Raw genomic sequence first — 5,936 nt, forward strand, 5'->3', positions numbered from 1 at the left:
CAAAGCAGAGGAAGCAGAAGGGTACAACTTAAAAATCACCATCATAAAAATGATAGAGGCCCTCAAAGAAGATGTGAGAAAATCCCTTAAAGAAATGGAGGAAAAAACAAACAAAAAATTGGAAGAAATGAACAAATTCCTTAAGGAAAGTACAGAAAGCCAAGAAAAAAACAATTAACCAGGTGAAGGAAATGGTTCAAGACTTGAAAACTGAAATTGAGAAAATAAAGGCAACACAAACGGAAGGAAGGCTGGAAATTGAAAAGCTGGGCAAAAAATCGGAAACCACGGACACAAGCATAACCAATAGAATTCAAGAGATGGAAGAGAGAATCTCAGGCACAGAAGATAAACTAGAAGAAATAGATTCATCAACCAAAGAAAATCATAAATCCAATAAATCCTTAACACAAAACATCCAGGAAATGTGGGACACCATGAAAAGGCCAAACCTAAGAATAATAGGCATAGACGAAGGTGAGGAAGCCCAGCTCAAAGGTGCTGAAAACATATTCAACAAAATCATCGAGGAAAACTTTCCAAATCTGAAGAAGGACATGCCCATGAAAGTACAAGAAGCATACCGAACCCCAAATAGGTTGGAACAAAGAAAAAAGACCCCTCGACATATAATAATCAAAACACCTAGCATACAGAATAAAGAAAGAATATTAAGAGCAGCGAAGGAAAAATGACAGGTAACATATAAAGGCAGACCTATCAAAATTACACCTGACTTCTCCATGGAAACACTCAAGGCCAGAAGGTCCTGGATAGATGTTCTAAAAGTATTAAGAGAACACAGATGCCAGCCTAGGCTACTATATCCAGCAAAACTCTCAGTCAATATAGATGGAGAGAACAAGATATTAAATGACAAAACCAGATTTTCCCAATATGTATCTACAAATCCAGCCCTACAGAAAGTATTGGAAGGAAAATTCCAACCCAAGGAAGGTAATTACGCCCACAAAAATGTAGGCAACAGATAATCCAACTACACCAGAAACCTAGGGTGAAGCAGAACAAATATATTCACAATACCACTGCCAACAACAAACCTAAATCAAACAAGCATCAACAATCAATGGACCTTACTCACCCTCAACATTAATGGTCTTAACTCGCCTATAAAAAGACACAGGCTAACAGAATGGATACGAAGACAGAATCCATCCTTCTGCTGCATACAAGAAACACATCTTAGCTCCAAAGATAGACACTACCTCAGGGTAAAGGGTTGGGAAAAGATTTTCCAATCAAATGGAAATAAGAAGCAAGCAGGCATAGCTATCCTAATATCTAACAAGTTAGACTTCAAACCAAAACTAGTCAAAAGAGATGAAGACGGTCATTTCATATTCATCTCAGGAGAAATCCATCAACACAAAGTCTCAATTCTGAACATCTATGCCCCTAATACAAAGTCACCCACATTCGTAAAAGAAACACTACTAAAACTCAAAGCTCATATAAAACCTCACACACTTATAGTGGGAGACTTCAATACACCACTCTCAACACTAGACAGGACCACAAATCAGAAACTCAACAAAGAAACAAAAGAATTAACAGAAGTTATGTCTCAACTGGGGCTAACAGACATCTATAGAACATTCCATCCAAAGACAAAAGAAAATACCTTCTTCTCTGCTCCACATGGAACCTTCTCTAAAATCGACCACATACTAGGAGACATAACAAACCTCAACAGATACAAGAGAATAGGAATAGTCCCCTGTATCTTATCGGACCACCATGCTTTAAAATTGGAATTCAACAACAACACAAATAGCAGAAAACCTGCAAACTCATGGAAACTTAACAATGTGCAATTGCACCACTCCTGGGTCAAAGAAGAAATAAAGAAAGAAATTAAAGACTTTCTAATATTCAACGAGAATGAGGATACAACATACCCGAACTTATGGGACACCTTGAAAGCAGTGCTACGAGGGAAGTTCATTGCACTAAGTGCCCATATGAAGAAAACAGAGGATAGTCACATAAAAGAATTAACAGCCCAACTGAAAACCTTAGAACAGAGAGAAGTGAATTCACCCCGCAGGAGTAGACGTCAGGAAACAATCAACTTGAAGGCTGAAATCAACAAAATAGAAACCAGGAAAACAATACAAAAAATCAATGCAACAAAGTTGGTTTTTTGAGAAAATCAACAAGATAGACAAACCTTTATCCAAATTAACGAAAAAGCAGAGACAGAACATGCAAATTAACAAAATCAGAAACGAAATGGGGAACATAACAACAGACACAGAGGAAATCCAGACAATTTTCAGGTCATACTTTGAAAATCTGTATTCCACAAAAATTGAAAATTCAAAGGAAATGGACAAGTTTCTGGATAACTATCACTTACCAAAATTAAATCAAGAACAGACAAACAACTTAAGTAGACCTATAACCCGCAATGAAATAGAAGCAGTCATCGAAAGCCTTCCAACGAAAAAAAGTCCAGGGCCAGATGGATTCAGTGCAGAATTCTATCAGACATTCAAGGAAGAACTAATACCTCTACTCCTCAAACTGTTCCACAAAATAGAAACAGAAGGTTCATTGCCAAACACTTTTTATGAGGCCACAATAACTTTGGTACCCAAACCTAACAAAGACACAACTAAGAAAGAAAACTACAGACCAATATCCCTGATGAACATCGATGCAAAAATACTCAATAAAATACTGGCAAACTGAATTCAAGAATACATCAGAGAAATCATCCACCATGATCAAGTAGGTTTCATACCTAGATTGCAGGGATGGTTTAACATACGAAAATCTATCAACGTGATCCACCATATAAACAAACTGAAAAAGAAAAACCATATGATTATCTCCCTAGATGCGGAAAAAGCCTTCGACAAAATTCAACACCCTTTCATGATAAAGGTATTAGAGAGGTCAGGGATAACAGGAACATACCTAAACATAATAAGAGCAATATACAGCAAACCAACTGCCAACATCAAACTGAATGGAAAGAAACTTAAGCCAATTCCTCTAAAATCAGGAACAAGACAAGGCTGTCCTCTCTCTCCATATCTCTTCAATATCGTACTAGAAGTTCTAGCTAATGCTATAAGACAACAAAAGGAGATCAAGGGCATCCAAATTGGAAAGGAAGAAGTCAAACTGTCTCTATTTGCAGATGATATGATAGTTTACATAAGCGACCCAATAAACTCTACCAGGGAACTCCTACAGCTGATAAACACCTTCAGCAAACTAGCAGGATACAAGATAAACTCAAAAAAATCAGTAGCCCTACTTTTTTTCCAACGACAAAAAAAGAGGCAGAGAAAGAAATCAGAGAAACATCACCCTTTACAATAGCCACAAGCAACATAAAATATCTTGGTGTAACGCTTACCAAACAAGTAAAAGACTTATATAATAAGAACTTTGTGACTCTAAAGAAAGAAATTAAAGAAGATACCAGAAAGTGGAAAGATCTCCCATGCTCTTGGTTAGGTAGGATTAACATAGTAAAAATGGCAATCTTACCAAAAGCAATCTACAGATTCAATGCAATCCCCATTAAAATCCCACCACAATTCTTCACCGACCTTGAAAGGATAATAATCAACTTTATATGGAAAAACAAAAGACCCAGGATAGCCAAAACAACCCTATACAATAAAAGAACTTCAGGAGGTATCACCATTCCTGACTTTAAGCTCTACTACAGAGCTATAGTTCTGAAAACAGCCTGGTATTGGCATAAAAATAGACAGGTAGACCAATGGAATCGAATTGAAAATCCTGATATTAATCCACGCACCTATGAACACCTGATTTTCGACAAAACAGCTAAAATTATACAATGGGGCAAAGACAGCATCTTCAACAAATGGTGCTGGCACAATTGGATGAGGGTGTGTAGAAGGCTGCAGATAGACCCATGTCTGTCGCCATGCACAAAACTCAAGTCCAAATGGATCAAAGACCTCAACATCAATCCAGCCACATTGAACCTCTTAGAAGAGAAAGTAGGAGGTACCCTTGAACAAATTGGTATAGGAGACCGCTTCTTGAACATAACTCCAGGGGCACAGACACTGAAAGAAACAATTAATAAATGGGACCTCTTCAAATTTAGAAGCTTCTGTAAGGCAAAGGACACAGTCGACAAGACCAAACGGCAGCCCACAGACTGGGAAAAGATTTTCACCAATCCTATATCCAACAAAGGGCTGATCTCCAAAATATACAAAGAACTCAAGAAACTAGTCAACAAAACACCAAATAACCCTATTAAAAAATGGGGTACAGAACTGAAGAAAGAATTCTCAATGGAGGAAATCAAAAAGGCTGAAAGACACTTAAGAAAATGCTCCACATCCTTAGCTATCAGGGAAATGCAAATCAAAACAACTTTGAGATACCATCTTACCCCTGCCAGAATGGCTAAAATTAGAAACACCAGTGATGACTTATGTTGGAGAGGATGTGGAGAAAGGGGAACACTCCTCCACTGCTGGAGGGAGTGCAAACTCATACAGCCATTTTGGAGATCAGTATGGCGGTTCCTCAGGAAAATGGGAATTAGTTTACCATAGGACCCGGCAATCCCCCTCTTAGGCATATACCCAAAGGATTCACATCAATGCAACAAAGACATCTGTTCAACTATGTTCATAGCAGCACTATTTGTAATAGCAAGAACCTGGAAGCAACCTAGATGCCCCTCAATTGAAGAATGGTTAATGAAGATGTGGCACATCTACACAATGGAATACTACTCTGCAGAAAAAAATAATGGTATCTTGAAATTCGCAGGCAAGTGGATGGCACTTGAAGAAACCATCCTGAATGAGGTAACCCAGTCACAAAAAGAGAAACACAGTATGTACTCACTCGTATATGGATTTTAGAACTAGATCAAATAAATGATCACCAGCCTATAATTCACATCACCAGAGGAACTAGGATACAAGTTGTATTCTAAGAGATTCATATAAAGTCCCTCACAGAACTGGGAAGGGACAAGTCCCCCAGAGCTCAGGTGAAGTGGAGGAGGACAGCGAATGGAGAGAGAAGTAGGAGAAAATGAGGGGGAGGAAAGGAAAACATGTGCGACCAGGAAGATTGAGCCTGGTTAGAAATAGAAGATAGGAAAGAGAGAGACAGAGACAGAGAGAGAGAACATAAAAGAGGATGCCAATATTGGTTTGAAGATAAAATTGAACATAAAGAAAGGTCTAGAGAACTACAAGACTGCTCCCAACTAACAATCTCAGCTTCCATGGAAAGGCTATCATAAATGCCCTTCCCGGAGAGTGAGATCAACAACTAACTTCTCCATGGAGCCCTCAACTAATGCCTGTTGAAAATAGGAGCAAACACCCATACATAAACACTGAGTTGAACTAGAACCCAGAAGCAGATGGAGAGGACAAGACCATGCGGTAGAAGTACATAGAGACAGCTTACCTGAACAAGGAGGAGCTAAGGGCCACTAGACTGATAGCTGGGAAGCCAGCAGGGGACTGACTCAGACCCCCTGAATATGGGTCTCAGCCAGAAGATCTGAGCAGTCTAAGAGACCTCAGACAGTGGAGCCAGGATGTATCCCTGGTGCACAAAAGAACTTTGCAAACATATCCCCCATGGAGGGATAACTGCCTTATTCTAGAGATAGGAGAGAAGCCCTAGTCCCTACTTCACAGGACCTGTCAGATCCACATGACCCCAACTGGATGGCATTCCCCTACATATGGTATTGTGGTGGGGGGTTGGGAGGGGAGGGTGTTTAGAGTGCATGTGAGAGGGCAGAGAGGGTAAAAAGGAGGGAAGGAGGGAGGGAGGACTGGAGGGGAGGGAGGGAGGGAGGGAGAGGGAACTGGGATCGACATGTAAAATAATAAATTAAAAAAAAAAAAAAAAAACGCTTTGACTCCAAAATTTAAGTTGAA

The sequence above is a fragment of the Phodopus roborovskii genome, unplaced genomic scaffold (genome assembly GCF_943737965.1).
Source record: "Phodopus roborovskii unplaced genomic scaffold, PHOROB, whole genome shotgun sequence".
In the NCBI taxonomy this organism is placed as follows: domain Eukaryota; kingdom Metazoa; phylum Chordata; class Mammalia; order Rodentia; family Cricetidae; genus Phodopus; species Phodopus roborovskii.